Raw genomic sequence first — 17,783 nt, forward strand, 5'->3', positions numbered from 1 at the left:
TTCCTTTAGTTGTCGGTGCAAGCTGTTTCTAGATCTGGGGGGACTGTTAAACCAGCTGCACCGCTAACACTGTTAGCAGATGGAATTTTTGCTTTCCCTCATCAAACTCATCAAATACACAATCCAACAACTCCAAAACACTCTCGTGGACAAGTTGTGACCTGTACATTCACCACGCTATGAAATAATCATGGAACATTACGAGACGGAGATGTTTTAAAGTTAAATGCAAAGCCGGAACTACACTCCAGACATGGCTGCTGCACTGTGTCACTCCGCCCAGTGGTTTACTCGGAAAGTAGTTCCGAGTATTTGCTTCATGTATTGTAATGGTACGTAATTATACATTATTATTTCATAGCGTGGTGGATGTGCATGTCACAACTTGTCCACGAGAGCATTTTGTATCAGTGAGTGACAGGTGTTATGACCCAGCCCCTTGATTTGCTGATCATTTATGATGTATTCATACAGCCCACAAGTCAACATCTTTTGACCTATGACACAGGTGTATTGTTAAGAATGCTCAAGAACAAGCATCTCTTATCTAAATAGACTATCCTTTAACTGGAATTGTCACTGGCAAAACACGATTTTCTCTGATTTTCTCTGATGTCCTCTAAACATGCATTCATGTTTTCTCTTCTCTATCTTTCTGAACCGTGAAGTCATTATGAGGTAAACTCAGACTAGAAATGCCCTCAGCCTGTCGTAACTCATCTTACTTTAATTTTCACTGGCAGCATACAGCTGCCTGAGTGTGCATAATTTTACTGAGATATTCCCCCATAATGTTCATTGTGTCGTTACTGGCTCCTTTAAAGTTTAAGCTAGCTAATGTTAAGATAGGTTATCCTAACTGTAGCTTGCTAACAGAAACAGATAAACGTGACTGACACGGTAATATAGCTTACCCCTGCATCACATGAAGCCCCATGAAGGAGACATTTAGCTGTTAAAAGAAAGCAGCATAAGAATTTGTGCTAAAAACACTCTCACTTGTTTCAAAACACTTTTATATCAAAAAGTCAGCTGCCACAAGGGGTGCCAACATCCACACATACTGGTATTTTTACAGGAGCTTTTAGTAAAACATTATACATCATTTCTTAAAATATAAAAATGATAGAATTTGGTTTGGTGCATTTCAGCCCCTACCGGAGGTCTCTGAGTGCTACTGCATTTTTTGTAAAACACACATGGTGTTGTTTTGTTTCCCCTAATGTGCATGTGTTGACAAGCTGAGGGTGGCGAACATTGCAAAAAGCCAAAGAACCATGTTGACTGACAAGGCACAATAATATTACTGGATTTTATGCAAATTTGACTCTGCTTGTATCTGCAGCCTTTTGTTGGCCAACCAACAAAAGGCTGCATGTGCACTATACAGTATGTATTACTCACCTATCCAACAGCAACATAGCCAGCTGGGTGTTGGACTTGCAGTGTCCGGTTTTCAGAGCTCTCACCAACATATTAAAAGCTGTTTTCTTCTTTGTTTCATCCTTCACTTTCCTCTAAAGTTTCCTGACCTCAGCCATTTTATCAAGCAGTGCTTCTGTGGGCTTCTGGCTTTAGCTAAAGGCTGGTGTCTGAACTAGTGCTGTTAAGCTTAACACACTTCTTAGGGAGAACTATGGCCTACCACCAAAGTTGTACAGTACTTAAAAGTAGGCGGCCGTGGTGCTTTGTGGAAATGGGATACTATTCTCCCAGTTGAAAGCTGTTGTAGTGTTAGACCAACTTTGTGGAAAGGTTGCATGTTGTTGCTTTTAGTTAAAGCTGGTGCAAATGTGATGATATTTCTGTAAGCCTGTTCCTGGTTGTCCATCATGAGTTAGCATAAGGCTAATATAGCTCAGTTAATCTGTGAGAAATTGCTCTTAGGTGGAAAATACTACCCCTGCTGCCTTGAAATGGCTCATTATGAGTCTCGAGCAAACATTGAGGGACTTGTGCCACCTCTTCAAATAAAATTTTACTGCCAAGTTCAAGGATTCGGTAGTTTCACCTTAAGTTTCAGTGTTCATGACTGCAGCAGAGGGTTACAAGAGCAACTCCTTAAAACTTTCCCATTACCTCAGTCACTTGTACAGCTCATTGTGGCTTTTTGTCATATCTAGGCATGTCTGATGTATAACACTGGATCAGTGTAATGAGGTCAAGTTGAACACAGTTGCTGGACCTATAGAATGAGTTTGGTGGGGCGGTGGTACTAGGATGGACAGACAATGAGTCAGCTCATCGACTCACCAACTGCAAGTCACTTGCAGGCCGAGAGATCACAAGTTTTTAATAATGTGTGTCTGTTTAATTTCAAATGGCTCCAGGCAATGCAGAATAAATGATCCACAAAATGAATCTGGCCCAGATGTTCTTCAAACACATACCTGTCAGGTTACCAAAGCAGCGAGATGAGTCATCTTCCAAAATGTAAACTCTGATCTATTTTTGATCTTTCTAAATTTTCTAACATCATCATCCAACTCTAGAGCACAGATGGGCCTCCCTTAAGACCCCAAAACAAAATCAGTCACTGGACAGCTTCAGCAGGGATCAGATCAGTCACACACACGGGTCACAGGCAGGGTTGGCAGGTAAATGTTTACCTTGAATCAAGCCAATAAGTCAACATCCTCTGTTTCCACTGGGATGTTCAGACACGTTTGTGCCATAAAAAATGGCATGAGATCATTTGCAGCTCATTTGAGAATAAAGGGATGATTTTTCAATTGTAAACTCCAGTGTGGCAGTCAAAACTGGTTAAGCTGGAGCCAAATTTACATTACAGTTCAGTCTTAAAGCTCTTGGTGGAGTTGCAAATTTGGCTTTCCTTAGACCAAATGCACAGTATGGGTGTTGCCCCTCCAAAGAGGACACACTGGAGGAAGCTAGGCTATACAGTGTAGCAGAAGGGTACACTATCGCTGCATAATATAGCAAGTTTAAGGTAAAAATGGGCCAGAAGACAATGCTAGCATTAGCAATTTTAAAGCATTTTATTTTTCACCAAGAAAGCCTCTATGTTTAGCAAAGCGAGCTTCGGCTACCTGTTCTGCCTCAGTGCATGTGGTCAGCTGTTTGGGTCTGTGTGCTTCAAAAAAGACCACAACAACAATCTAGGCAAGAAAAAAAAAAAAAAATGGGCAAGTAAGACTTGAGTGACGTTGGCATTCTGTTTACTGTGGATATGAGGGGATACTTTTGTGACCTGGAGTTCACAGAGGAAACTCTACAGATGGAGACTTGGCGGAAGGTGAGAGGGGAAAAACTTTAGTGGAGACTGGTTAGCGGGAGAGCTACCTGGTGGTGTAGGTGGACACTGTGAGCCCATGCCCACTCAGAGAGCTGCTGGTGTCATGAGTGGGGCTTAGCAGCACTTTTTCAGGACATTCCTAATCGAGGATAGCAGCTCACAAACCCCTGCAGCCTGCATCACTCCAAATCCAGAGTTCCCTGCCTTACTGAACGCCAGTGTTTGTATGGACCTTCTTGAACTTTCTGAAGATAAATTGGAGAAGCTGACCCCGACCAGGAGAGCTGAATGGAAATTTGTCATCCAAGTACGTTTATAGCTGACACTTTATTCTTGTAACGGCTGTTAACTAAGCGAAGCTACAGTCTACATGATATTTTTACTTTATTAAACTAGTGTCAGCTGTTCTAGTGCAAAAGTGAACTGAAATAATTAGTTGTAGATAAGCTTGTTGCTACTGTCTCTATTGAAGCATGCATACCCAAACAGCTGTTCAGATATGTTAAGGTGGAAGAGCACATAGCCTGTAGCTAAAACTTGAATTGCAAATAATGCCAAACACAGAGGCTTTCTGGGTGAAAAATAAAAAGCTTCAAAAATATTCGATTTAGCACACAATTGAGTCAACATTGTTTTTTTTTTTTTTACCAATTTATTACTAAAACTTGCGCTGGAGGACATCACTGGAGGCTACTGGCACTGATATTGTCAAGTACCTAATACAGCCCAACATACTGAAATATCCTTTTAAGCCTGTGTTTGAACTCTCTCAGCTGGTGCAACACATTAAATGTTCATAGAGCCTTCCGCCATAAGTTTTGAGGTCACACATTATGCAAAATACACTTTGTCAGGCCTTTCTACCAAATATGGGCCCCTGGCCTGTTGACAATCCCCCAAGCATCAGAACCCCCCACCTCCTTTCTCCACCTTTCAGAAAATGTGTGCTGAAACAAACCGTTCTCAGATTTTCCCCTCATGATGTCATGTGGAGAGTTAGCACCACCCCCAGGTTTGGTTGGCCCTCCCCGCTTGGAAGAAAGTTCCACCCTCCTCTCAGCTGGAGAGGAGGATCAGAAGAGCCACATCCATTAGGCCATATCCATTTCCTGACAGGGGCGGAGTCAGACAGCTTAGTAACATTTAAAGCCACAGACACAGAAATGGCTTGTTCTGAGTACAGGGCTGAAACAGAGGGACATGCAAAAAGCCAATACTGGGTTGTTTTTTCAGAAACAAACTTCACAGTCATGTTTTGGGGACCTCTGAGACCGATATGAACTTGTCTTAAAAGGGTAAAATATGTGACCTTTAAGCTAAATATGAACTGACTCATTGCTAGTGCAACCCATAGAAGGTCTAGCTTTGACTGTACAAACTCCTTTGTTGTTTAGTGCCAAACCAGCAGAGTTATGCTTACCCTCTCAGTACTCTTTGAATCTTTACATAATGGTGTTTCTCCACAGCTTACAGAGGGCAGCAGTAATTCATCACTTCTTCACATGAGTCTGGACTCCACCAGAGGGCATCATATCAGCCTCACTACCCCTAGGTACATGAAGACATCACAGTGGGGTGTATCTAAACATATAGTTCCTTTAAAAGCATCTCTTGATTTAAATGTTAAAGGGTTGTTTTAATTGATACAAATCGCAGTTTTTATTCATCTTTTCCTCTGTGTCTCTTCATGTTGCCCTCATCTCAGTGTGGAAAATCATGGTCTAAAGGGAATAGTTCATTTCCACACTAGTAATGATCTAATTTGTTTGTGTCTATTCTTCCAGTTGCTGTGAGGATCTCCTAACCACCATTATTTTTTATGTCCATGGGTGTGACCAGTATTGCATGCTATGACGACAGAGGTCCAGATTGCTGAGTGAGGGGGAACAAACCACGACAAAATGGTTGGTCACAGCACGTCACAGTGGTAATTATGTTGCACTCTTAGTTGATAGCCTTTGCATGAAAAACATTAACATTTTTTTCCTCCTTATGACGACAAAGGAGGTTATTTAGCAGAGAAGTCTTCGTCGATATCTGCAGAGCTTGCACTTATTCCTCCAAAATATCTTTCATCTAACACACTCGTGTCCTCAAGTAAAGAGAAAAATATTTTTGCCCAGATGAGACAAGTTGTTCAGATGTGGGAAGTGAGCGCGCTACAAAGGCCTCTCTGTCTCCTCCTGCTCTCTCAGACATGAGTCAGGCGGAGAGAGGGAGATGATGTCTCGCAGAAACAGGCCTCCCTGCTCTCTGCTGCGACTCCACAACAGCATCTGTGTCTGAACTTTACTCACATGTATTAAAGGTCTAACAGCTCTCACTTTATGGTGACACATTTGTAGCACCATTTTAGAGAAAAGAAAAATGGAGCTAAAACATGGCAATAAATTGATTAAAGAGCTACATATTAAGTATATTTGTCTCTCATACTGTAAATTTTAAGGCTTTGAGTTTAGTCCTGGAAAAGCCTTGTTTGGAAACATGCATTAACACATCCTGTACAGTCATTTATCAGTTCTGGAGGTGTTGCTTGACAGCCTGAGACAAACAGTGCCACATGCAGATGTGTTATTCCCTCTCTTAGCTACTCCCACTCTTAAAATGTTGCCTTCACGATAACTGGTTAAAATAATCACCTTGGGTTTACAGAGAGCTCTGCAAATAGTTTGTTTTCAACCCAAACACTTGAGTTTCCTCACTCTGACATATTTTCCCTTTCTGTTTTGTTTGCTGAAGATCTGAAAATGTTTACTTAAAGATTCACAAGTCTGATCACTAATCAATTTAAAAGGACCTCTCCGCCTTTGGGTGCACATCTTATAAAGCAGTCAATGTTTTCAACATAACTGAAGATTGAATCAAAGAAGATGGTTTTGAGTACCTAAAAATGGCTTAAATAAGTGGTGGTATAGTTGTTTACCAGGGTTTCCGAGGCCCGTGGTCCTCATCACTAACACACATAACCCCACACACAGCCTTGTTCTGTGACCTGAAGTATGCTTCAAGGGATTGTAACAAGGTCCATATGTGGTCACTTCCTCTCTCTGCTCCTCTAACATGAGGGGGCAGTATTAACAGGACCACAGAATCCATTGATTTACTCCTGAGAGGAAGAAGAAAGGCACAAAACAGCCTTACAACTTCCTAGCACAATAACTTTCTTTGACATTAGGATGTGCATGAAGCTGCACACCTGAAAGCTTTTTCCTTCCAGAGATAAATTATGCCAGTGGTCATTAGCTTTTGGTGAATCAGATCTCTAATCATGTGTGTAGAACCACTGAGCAAAGCAAAGACACCACAACCAAGATGCAACTAAAGGCAGGCACATTGCTGAAGGATCCAATTACTTTTTCCAACATGTTGAGGGTTAGTAATTTGCATGGATAAGCTGTTTCTGGCAGCAAAGTGTCGACCCAGTGGTAACTGCAGAGTCAGATAATGTAGACAGGTTCCAGCAGGTCAGTTTTTAGCCAGAAGAGGCATTTCAATGAAGGAAAACAATGACAAACTGACAAAAGATTCAAAATCAAGTCTTAGTTGCATCACATAAACCCAACATTGAGAAACTGATTTGTCACAGGGATGAATGTGCTGCTTTTGAAGTTCAAGAGAATTATGGCTTGTAAAACTTTCCAGATATCAGGTTATCAGTCAGATTCAAATAAAATAGTCATAGTTTGCTAAAGTGTCCAACATAAAGCATGCAAACATAGACAAATGTTAAATGTAAGGCAGTGCATGATACATTCATTTAGAGCACCATTCAGAGATATATGTGAGTAACTCTGTGACTGTTGAATGGTCATCAGAGTAACTCTGTGACTGTTGAGTGATCATCAGAGTGATTCTGTGACTGTTGAGTGGTCATCAGAGTGAATCTCTGACTGTTGAGTGGTCATCAGAGTGACTCTGTGACTGTTGAGTGGTCATCAGAGTGACTCTGTGACTGTCAAGTGATCATCAGAGTAACTCTGTGACTGTCGAGTGGTCATCAGAGTGACTCTGTGACTGCTGAGTGGTCATCAGAGTGACTCTGTGACTGTCAAGTGATCATCAGAGTAACTCTGTGACTGTTGAGTGGTCATCAGAGTGACTCTGTGACTGTCAAGTGATCATCAGAGTAACTCTGTGACTGTCGAGTGATCATCAGAGTGAATCTGTGACCGTTGTGTGGTCATCAGAGTGACTCTGTGACTGTCGAGTGATCAACAGAGTAACTCTGTGACTGTCGAGTGGTTATCAGAGTAACTCTGTGACTTTTGAGTGGTTATCAGAGTAATTCTGTGACTGTTGAGTGGTCATCAGAGTGACTCTGTGACTGTCAAGTGATCATCAGAGTAACTCTGTGACTGTCGAGTGATCATCAGAGTGAATCTGTGACCGTTGTGTGGTCATCAGAGTGACTCTGTGACTGTCGAGTGATCAACAGAGTAACTCTGTGACTGTCGAGTGGTTATCAGAGTAACTCTGTGACTGTCGAGTGGTTATCAGAGTAATTCTGTGACTGCTGAGTGGTCATCAGAGTAACTCTCTGACTGCTGAGTGGTCATCAGAGTGAATCTGTGACCGTTGTGTGGTCATCAGAGTGACTCTGTGACTGTCGAGTGATCAACAGAGTAACTCTGTGACTGTCGAGTGGTCATCAGAGTAACTCTGTGACTGTCGAGTGGTCATCAGAGTAACTCTGTGACTGTCGAGTGGTCATCAGAGTAACTCTGTGACTGTCGAGTGGTCATCAGAGTAACTCTGTGACTGCTGAGTGGTCATCAGAGTAACTCTGTGACTGTTGAGTGGTTATCAGAGTAACTCTGTGACTTTTGAGTGGTTATCAGAGTAATTCTGTGACTGTTGAGTGGTCATCAGAGTAATTCTGTGACTGTTGAGTGGTCATCAGAGTAATTCTGTGACTGTTGAGTGGTCATCAGAGTAATTCTGTGACTGTTGAGTGGTCATCAGAGTAACTCTCTGACTGTTGAGTGGTCATCAGAGTAACTCCTTCTTTGGGTCATCAATAAACACTTTTCAGCACATTCTTCCAGTTGAGACATAGGTGTATGCTAAATAAAGGTATGTACATTTAACCATTCCCTATCTATTTCATCTGACAGACAAAACAGAAAAAATATGCGAGCTTTCTTATCGCTTGATGTGCATATCAGGCATGTGAGAGGCAGCTCTCACTCAGGCAGTCTGAAAGCGTTGACTTATCAACATGCAAGCCTGATTGAAAGTCCAGTCCTGTCCCTAATACTTCACTTGCCTAGTCTCAAATGGGCTTTTAGAGATAGGATGAGGAACTTGGACATCAGGAGGGATCTCTGAGTAGAACTTTTGATTTTTTGTAGGTGGTCTGGGTGTTCGAATAGGATGGCTGCTGGACGCCTTCCTTTGGAGGTCTTCAGGGCATGTTCAACTGGGAGGAGACCCTGGGAAGACCCCGATTTTGCTGGAGGGATTATATATTCCATCTGGTCTGGGAACGCCTCAGGATTCCCCAGAAGGGGTTTGAAAATAAGAGGGTGTCTAGGTCAATTTGCTTAGCATGGATGGATGGGTGGATGGATGGATGGATGGATGGATGGATGGATGGATGGATGGATGGATTAAAAGCGGCCTTTAAAATCTGTAAACACTTGCTTGGATTAACAGACCGCCGTCTTAGGGCTGTGTTGTTTACAGTTGTTGGTTAGGAACAAAACCATGCAGATCTTCCATGTGAGTCACATATAAAATGAATGTATTGTTTGTTTCTTACAGCACTGATAAATAATTGTGCACAACACCCACAATCCATTTGTTGGTATTTTTCCCATCCGGGCCATTTGGATCTAATTAAAGGCAACATGTAAACAGTTCTTGTAATATGAGAGACTCCGACACAAACAGATGATTTATAGTGTATAATAAAAATTACAGCAGAGCATTCAACAGGAGGGAATGAGCCAATGAGCAGCACTCTGCATTTGCTGTCCCTCCATATGGATCATTATTTATTATTTAACCAATACTAGTGCCCACTTTCCCATGGATGCATTCAAAGGGTGGTGGGAAATATATGTCAGAGGATGAGAGAAGCATTCTTCTAAACAATTGTTGTATATCTGAGAGGAAGGATCCCGGTCACTCTGTGTATGCAGCAGACAAAACACTTTTACACAATCCTCAGATGTGCCGTATTTTAAGTCTTTGATGTGTCATTGTGGGGATCTGACAACTACAATAAAACCCATATGCTGTGACAGAGGTAGATGGCAAAGTGGGAATCGCTGAGAGAAACTTGGAAACATAAAAAAATTTAATCCTTGCAATGGGAGACACTAGGCGGCATAATTTATTACTCATGTACCAATAATTTCCCCTCTGTGATTTCTAAAAGTGATCATTTTCCCTTTTATTCTCTGCTTTTATTTGTATGGTTAATGTATCTTAGAGCCATTGTGATGTCTTTATTAATGCATTAAAACAGTTACATTCATCAGTCTTCCTAACAAATGTAAGCCTTCCTTCACAGAAAGCAATGTCAGTGAAATCAAACATCTAAAAATGTGTTCCCTTGCCAAACAACATCCATGACAACAATTATAATAAAGACTGCTAGAATAAAAAAGCGCTATGCATCACTTTTGCAATGGTCAGGTCAGGTATGGGAGCATATGCTGGTTTGACACTTCACTGCATCAACCTTGGTCCTGTACTGCTCTGGCCTCCTAATGGCTGTCCTCCAGGCCCCATCTCTCCAGGTATCCTCTCAGCTCCACAATGCAAGCAGACTGGACCAACGGTTCCGGTTCCTGGGCACCCAGTATGCAGTGAGCTGAATTAGACCCGGGAAAGCGTGCCAGGTGCCTGTAAAAGCACAGCTGCTGTTCCCATATCAAACAGCTGACCCTTACCATCCCTGCTCTCCTGAGCAAGTCAGCATTAGACACAAGGAGTATGAGTGACTTGCAAGGGAGTTTAATCATAATCTAAGTGTTTCCCCAGCAGCATCTGCAGCTTCATATTTGAGCAGGAGAAATAACAGATGCTTGCTTTCAACTTTGAATACAGTCATCAGCATCAGGCAGAGCTGTGCTAAAGTGAGGATCTGACATCAGTTTATGGATTGATGCAGAAAGGTGGCAAAGAGCAGGTCAGACTGCAGAAGCACACAGAGCAACATCATATTCAATACAGGATCATAACAGATTCTTGGATCCTTTGTAATGTGGTGTATGTGCATTCTGTGTAATTATAAACTGACCTTAAATCCCTTTTGGTACATTACAGGATGTTTGCCATCAATCATTTGGTACAAGAATAAAGATGGATAGAACATGCTGCTATCAACAACTGCACATCACATATCGAATCTGGTTTCCACCAGAACCAGCAGGGAAACTGAGACTGTGCAAAGACAAGGGCCTCTCACTGACCAGTCCAGGTCCAGCACTACACACATAATGAAGAACACATGGTGTGATGACCAGGAGCCAAGTCTCGTCAAAGGTTAGTGTCCAAGAAACAGACAGAGAGGAACAACTTCCTTTAGTAAAACTTTCTGATTCACTGCTTTGTCAGACTAACTTTGTTACACACTGAAAGCATGAACATTGACGTTAAGTTTGATTTCTATAAGATGTCATGTCCCTCCCTCTGTTTTCTGTCTTCTATCTCCATCTAGTGGCTAACAGTAAGCTGAGATTTAAGAGTTTCACTGCAGCATAACCTGTTGCCAACTACAACACAGAGTCAATATGTAGGGTGGTTTGTTATAGGGGTCTTTTTCAAATGCAAGAGGTCACTTTAAGAAGAGCAGTAAAGCATCTGACAGATCCTAAACTGTGGTCATTCTACTTTAAGAACAAGTTTAAACTGCCTTTCAGGCATTTTGAAAATAAAAGTAAAATCAGCATTTATGATAAGAACACTTGTAAGCAGATTGTGCCCTCGGTGCACATTTGTCATGGTATAACTCCAAAAAATGCAGCATCATGCCTTATGGCAGCAGCTCTCAACTGGTGGGTCAGGACCTAAATGTGGGTAGCAGAGTTGTTTTCAGTGAGAAAAGGTCTGTGAAGGCTTGCATCTTTTATTATCCTCTGTTGTGCTGTTATGATGAGTTTATTTCGGTTGTTTCCTTTAGATTTCTTTATCTCATCCATTTTCTGTGCTGCTTATCCCATTCGGGGTCATGGGGGACTGGAGCCTACCCCAGCTGTCACTGGGTGAGAGTCCGGGCTTGCCACCGGTCAATCACAGGTTATTTGTCTCATTATCTTGTGATATCAAAGTTAGTTTTCCCATGATAATGTATGCAATTCTTAAAATCTCAAAAAATTAAGTTTTTTTTAAATCACAATATCATGAAATTGAGTAAAATAAAATGTATTCATGCATGACCTCCTCAGACATCTGTGATTATGTGCTCTATAAACATGTCATGTTTTGTCCTGTCTCTATGTTCAGTCGTGTTTTGTTCAGGTAAAGAATGTTTTGTGGGGGAAATTTAGGTCCAAATTCTCCCATTAGGAGGTGGTGGTGGGTCCTTAGATTAGTCCAGTTTTGAACCACTGCTTTATGGTATTGTATGGATGCCCTAAGACAGGGATGTACGAACTTATATAACTGAGGGTTACATACAGAAATATACAAGGATGGTGGGTCCACTTTCACATACCTCATCATGAGGATATTAAAGTCAGTAAAACCAATCTAATGTAGGTTAAGGTATGCTTAGTGACTGAGTATGCTTAAATGGCAAGTTAATGGTTGAAAAGGCAAATAACCAGTCACTTTAAGGATTTGAGGACGGTCAATCAGATTTTAAGGGGCCCTGGTTGGCCCCACCTACCACTGGTTCTGCCCCTGGAATGCCATTGGTTCTGCTTTTTGCTGCTCCTTTTTGCCATTTTTTCCCATTTTTCCAAATTTAGCCCATTTGCCACTTTTTATCCCCTTATTTTTTTTCTTATTTTACAAATTTTCATATCACCACATTTACTTCCCATTTTTGCCCTGTTAATCTTTTTTTTTGCAACTTTTTAATCCAAGTTCACCACCTTTCCTGCCAATTTTTGCTACTTTCAATCTCTTCCTTGCCACTTTTAACCTAGTTTGCTACTTTATCTTTATTCCACCCCGTGATCTGGACATCCTTGCTCTAAGAGGACATGCATACATCTTATTTACAAAGTTTTCGTGATGATAACTATGCTTTAGTTGTTTTCTCAAGATCTTAGCATCATTTATGCCATCATCTCTGGTAAACAACTCTAGTTTTCTTCAGATCTCAAGAAACAGCTAAAATAATTTCCTATCATGGGACAACTAATGTTCTTATCCATAGATAATGAGAGAAATAAGTCAAGATCTCAGGAAAACAATCAAAATGTACTTATCTCAAGAAACCATAAAAAATGTGTGGATGGCTGTACAAAAGAGGCTTTTCTGCATGCAGAGAACCATAACATGGTCTTCTTTGTTCTTAACACATACAGATGACTTGGAGTTTGTACTAAAAAAACAACCCATTAAATACACACCATGCAACATTGATGTCATCTCACTCTAACTTTCCTGAAGCACAGAGGAGTAGTTATCAAAAACCACCACAAGAGGGCAGTGTGCCACTTTTGCCTCCAGGTGGAGGGTAACCAGGTGACTCTCATGGTTGATGTTATACATCATCTTCATTAGTTTAACAGGTGATATGATTCTTGAAGTTTTAAGTTAAACAGACAACAGATGATAAAGATCACAATTTTTCCACACAAAGTTAGATTTGTTACATAACACTCAGAAGTCAGTGTCACACGTTCTGTGAAAGATTAAGACAACTTGTGTGTTTAAATGAGCTGATGACTAAGTAGCATTCACTGTACTGCCTGAGATTTGCCTTCTCAATTCCAGTCCCATCAGACTGAGACGAAGGATGCTGCCAGCAGTGGAAGGAGACATCACTATTAATAAGGCCCTTACCAACTCACACACAGGCTCACTAATACACACTCAGAGCATATACTGTCTCAGGGACTGACAGAAAGAAGGGCTGGTCTGTCTTTAGTAGGGGCTGCAGTGGTTGCACCATTTGCTCACATGCTTGCAGATCCACACACACACACACACACACACAACCTAAGCCATCTCTGAACTCATCCATGAGAAAAGGATCAGAGCTGTGGAGGAGCTGAGTTAGCCGCACAGACCCACACCCACACAAATCCGCACACGCATACACACACTGAACGCCTGAGCCCCCATTGGTCGGCGTCTCTCCACCCCACCACGGGAGTCTCAGAGGGGTCTGCTGCAGCACTCTGCTCCAGGGGCCTGGAAACGCTGGAGTGAGCCGTTTTTTTCCCTCTTACTTCTATTTTTGGGCTGGATATCGGAGGTCCACAGCCTCACTCATTTTCCACTGTTTCTCCAACACACTGGTTCCCAGTGTACACTGCTAACACTGCTCCACTGCCTTCTCTGCAGATACAAACAGCAACACGGCCTGAAGCTCAGAGAGGCAATATGATACCACTGAGACAACAAGGATCTGTGCAATAAGCTTGTGAGGAAGGACGCATAAATTGTGCCGGGGCTGCAGGGCCCAGGGGCAGCAAGGCAGTGTTCAGCCAGCCATGTAGACTCAGGCCACAGCTAAAAGAATTTGGAAAGGACCCTTCCTGTAGCCCATCCCCCCCCCCCATATGAGAAGACATGACCTAACTAGTCCCCACCCAAGCGGACAAGGAATTCACAACCAGGGTTCTGTTGTTTATGAGTCAACACCAGAGACCTGGTTTTATGTTTTTTGTTTTTTGTTTTTTTTTTTTTTGCAATGAAACTCAATGAATATGCTGTTTATGTGTGGTTATTCAGCATTATTAATCCATTACGTATTCTTAATTGTATTCCATTTGGACTTACATTGAGATGAAGCATAATAAAATATATATATTGGTATATAAAACTAGGCCCTCCCACTGAAGACCCAATGAAAGGGCCCTCCTTAAATCTGATTGATACTTATCAGCGCGTGTCCAATCTCTTAACATGCTCTGTCCTGCATTTAAGAGATGATTTGGTATTTTTGGAATCGGGGTGTATGAGGTACTTGGCACAAATCTGTACATTAGCCACAGGAGATGCCGGTGAGCATGACCACTTTAAGGAGAGACCGGCCAGAATGCCAGAACCGAAGCAAAGCTAAACAGTGCAGAAGAGGTCATTTGCACCTTGCAAGTGTATCTACAAAGCAAGCTTGCAGCTCATACTGTTCCTTTATTGCATAATGACACACCTCATAGGCCGTGCATGACCAAAACACTGCATGTTTGTTGTTGAAGAGGAAAACTGAGCTAGGCGTCAGCTGGGAGGCATTTGTTGCTTAAAACTATCTGAAAATGTGGTGCAGTGACATTAAAACTCAGGATATAATAATCAGTCTACTGCAAAAAAAACAAACAAAAATCAAGTTAATTTGTTACACTATAGACCCAAAGAGCCAATCAGCATGCTGCAGGTGGAGGAGCACAGAGGTGGAGTGCCAAAGTAGTGCTAAGATGCAGCAGCTTGGTTGTGGAAAAGTCAAACGCTGAGATTTTTTTCTGTAGTGTTTCTCTAGCTTGATGTTGATTAGCTTGTAATTAGCTTTTATACATGAATGGTGTAAAATTGCCTCCTTCCATACTGATCAGCATCTCCTGCTAATATACTTGCTTTTGACGAGGACGCCATTCAAACCCACTTCAGAGTATCTCTTCAACATTTACATGCCTGGCTTTTAAAGCATTGCAATAATACACATCTGCCAGTGCATATGAAAAATGTTTTGGGGCTAGCCCACAGTGCACTTCTGATATTTTTGATATTACATCTTTAACAGACTTTGCTCTTACCATTTTCAAAAGAGAAATTCAATTTTGAAACAGAAAAAAGTTTACTTATGGGATGTTCAACAGCTGACAGAACTTGGTTGTAAGTTACATAGTTTTGAGTAGAAATAAGAAAATGCTGCTGTTTTAGTCTGTTTACAGACAAAGAAAAAAATCCAGCACAAGCACATTAAAATGAACCTAAAAGCTTAATGATGCAGTGTCCAGAGGATTTGAGCTTTGAGAAAAGGCTTAAAAAACATCACCATAGCTGAGCACCGACGCTGAGGTGGCACCAACTTGTCTCTTTTTTTGTTTTTTATTTAAAGGAAAGGAAGGGTTTGATTCTGAAATAAAAACCCAGTAAGTCTTTTTAAAAACTGCTGAATGTGAGGTGCAAAGGGAACGATTTATTGATTGAAGCACCAGGATGTCAAGATATCTGTTGCTCAGACACTCTGAAGATCTTCGTACCCTTAGAGGTGATGACTGAAGAAAGGTTAAGTGGTTTTGATTTTGCATTTTAAAAAAAGGTATGGTATTGTCTGCATTTAAAACATGTTACAAATTGTGTTAAACACCGCTAAAAGTAAGTTGTAACGGGGAGAGCGCATGGTCTGGACTGGGTGCTTAGCAGAACATGATAGTGCCATTAGCACTGCATTCAAAACATTTTGATTTTCACATTTTTGATTGCGATTAACCTCGGGGTTTCAGTAGATTTTCATGATTAATCGCAACCATTTAAAGTTGTTATTGTGTCATTTGGGATTTTTCCACCATCTTAAACTAAGAGTAGCTGACATCCTGTTCTGATACGGATCTACTTTTATAGGTAGATTGAAGCTTGGAATAAGAACTTGTTATGGATTGAAAAGGAAATACTGGGACGTAGGTTCTCAGTCATTCAGGTTATGGTTATCCTATGCTGATCAAGCAGCGTTTGAGAAATACTGAGACAATAAAATGTTACATCATTGATAACACAAGGTCCAGGTCATTTTTTGGGCCTGTTGATAGAGACAAAATGCATACAATTTAAAAAAAAATAGTGCACCAATAATGGATCGTAGTTAATTGCGATCTACATTATTGATACAAAGAATACAAAGAAGTGGTCTCAGCACTGACCCCCGAGGCACACCTTTGGTTACAGTGAGTACGTTGCAAGCGCAACCTCTCATCAGCACACACTGGTATAGCTGTTAACCAGTTAACCATTTGTTTGGACAGCCCTTATTTAAGTACTTTGCAGTCCATCACATTAGGGAGGAGCATTTCAGGCAGTTATCAGATAGTCACTGGTAATTCTTGGAAGAAAATCCCCCCAGCCCACACGCACTTTTAAACCTCATACACAAATAAACACAGAGGCTGCAGTCACCTTCATTAGTCTTTAAAATTACTGCCTGTGCTGCAGCATAACGACAGGGAGAAATGCTCCTAGGAGCACAAATGGTAGAGAGTGGTGGATCATTATGAACTCCGTCACCATCTGAGTGATTAACTCAAAGTTGTACATACACAAAACAGCATCCTTTGTTGCATAAATTTAATCCTCAGATGGACTGAGATGTATGTCATAGTTTGTAGGCTTGATGCTAACACAATGGAAATTGACATTATCTGATAATGTTAATCTAACTCAAGAAAATCTGACTGTGGAATGATCTTTTGATTCAACTAACTAGTGATGTGTGGTCCTGAACAAGCCAGTTCAAAGCTCTTTTGGGAGAAATGGGACCCTTGTCCTGTTTGGGAGCCTTTTCCTTTTTTTTATTTAAATTGACAGAATAGGTATGATCTTTTCTCCATACTGCTCTATCACAGGCACACCAAACACTGTGGACTTATGCTTGATGCATAATATAAACATTTTATACAGGGAATGCCATACAGCCCAGACAGTGAGCAGGTTTCATCTGGCCTGCAAGGCGTTTTAGGGGGAAAGAATATTTCTGAAGATAATTACACAAGATTTCATTAATTGTAATAATTGGAGTAAAGTACCAGCACAAATACCATTTATAAGTCAAAACATTGCTAAATTTGGCAGATCTAATAAAGCCAGAGTGATAAGAAATAAAAAGCCGGCTCATCTTGATAAGTTAAGCCAAACGATCGGGAGCTCAAAAAAGAGCCAGGATTCCATCACAAAGTTAACACGGGTACTTCTCTTTGTTTTGTCTAATAGAGGTTAGCAAATGCCAGAGTGGACTGCAAAGTTCTGCTTTTTATCCATACATTCAATCAAATCAAATAAAAACGAGGCTTAATGGTGTTATAGCTGTTATGATCTATGTATTTATGTTCAGGTATTAAGTATTTTGGGTTCTTAAAACAATGCTTTATAGATTTAAGCTATTATTATCATTTCAATTTATATATTTCAAAGGGATGTCAAGATTAATCACATTGATCGCGATTAACTACAATCTGCAATTAGTTTCTGCAACATTTTTTAAATTGTGATTAATCGCATGTTTTACTTTTGCTCTCAACAAACACTGGTTAAGCCATGTCAGTGTCTCCCTGCAGCAACAGTGATAAATGAAATAAATCCACCACTGCTCCTTTGTTTCATTTCGTTCTAAAAATATCACAGAAAGCTAAGTGAACAAGTCAGAAGTCAACTGAGCCTTCTGTATCAAACATTTACCTTTCTACTGTTT

This window comes from Cheilinus undulatus, linkage group 5, assembly GCF_018320785.1.
Source record: "Cheilinus undulatus linkage group 5, ASM1832078v1, whole genome shotgun sequence".
In the NCBI taxonomy this organism is placed as follows: Eukaryota; Metazoa; Chordata; class Actinopteri; order Labriformes; family Labridae; genus Cheilinus; species Cheilinus undulatus.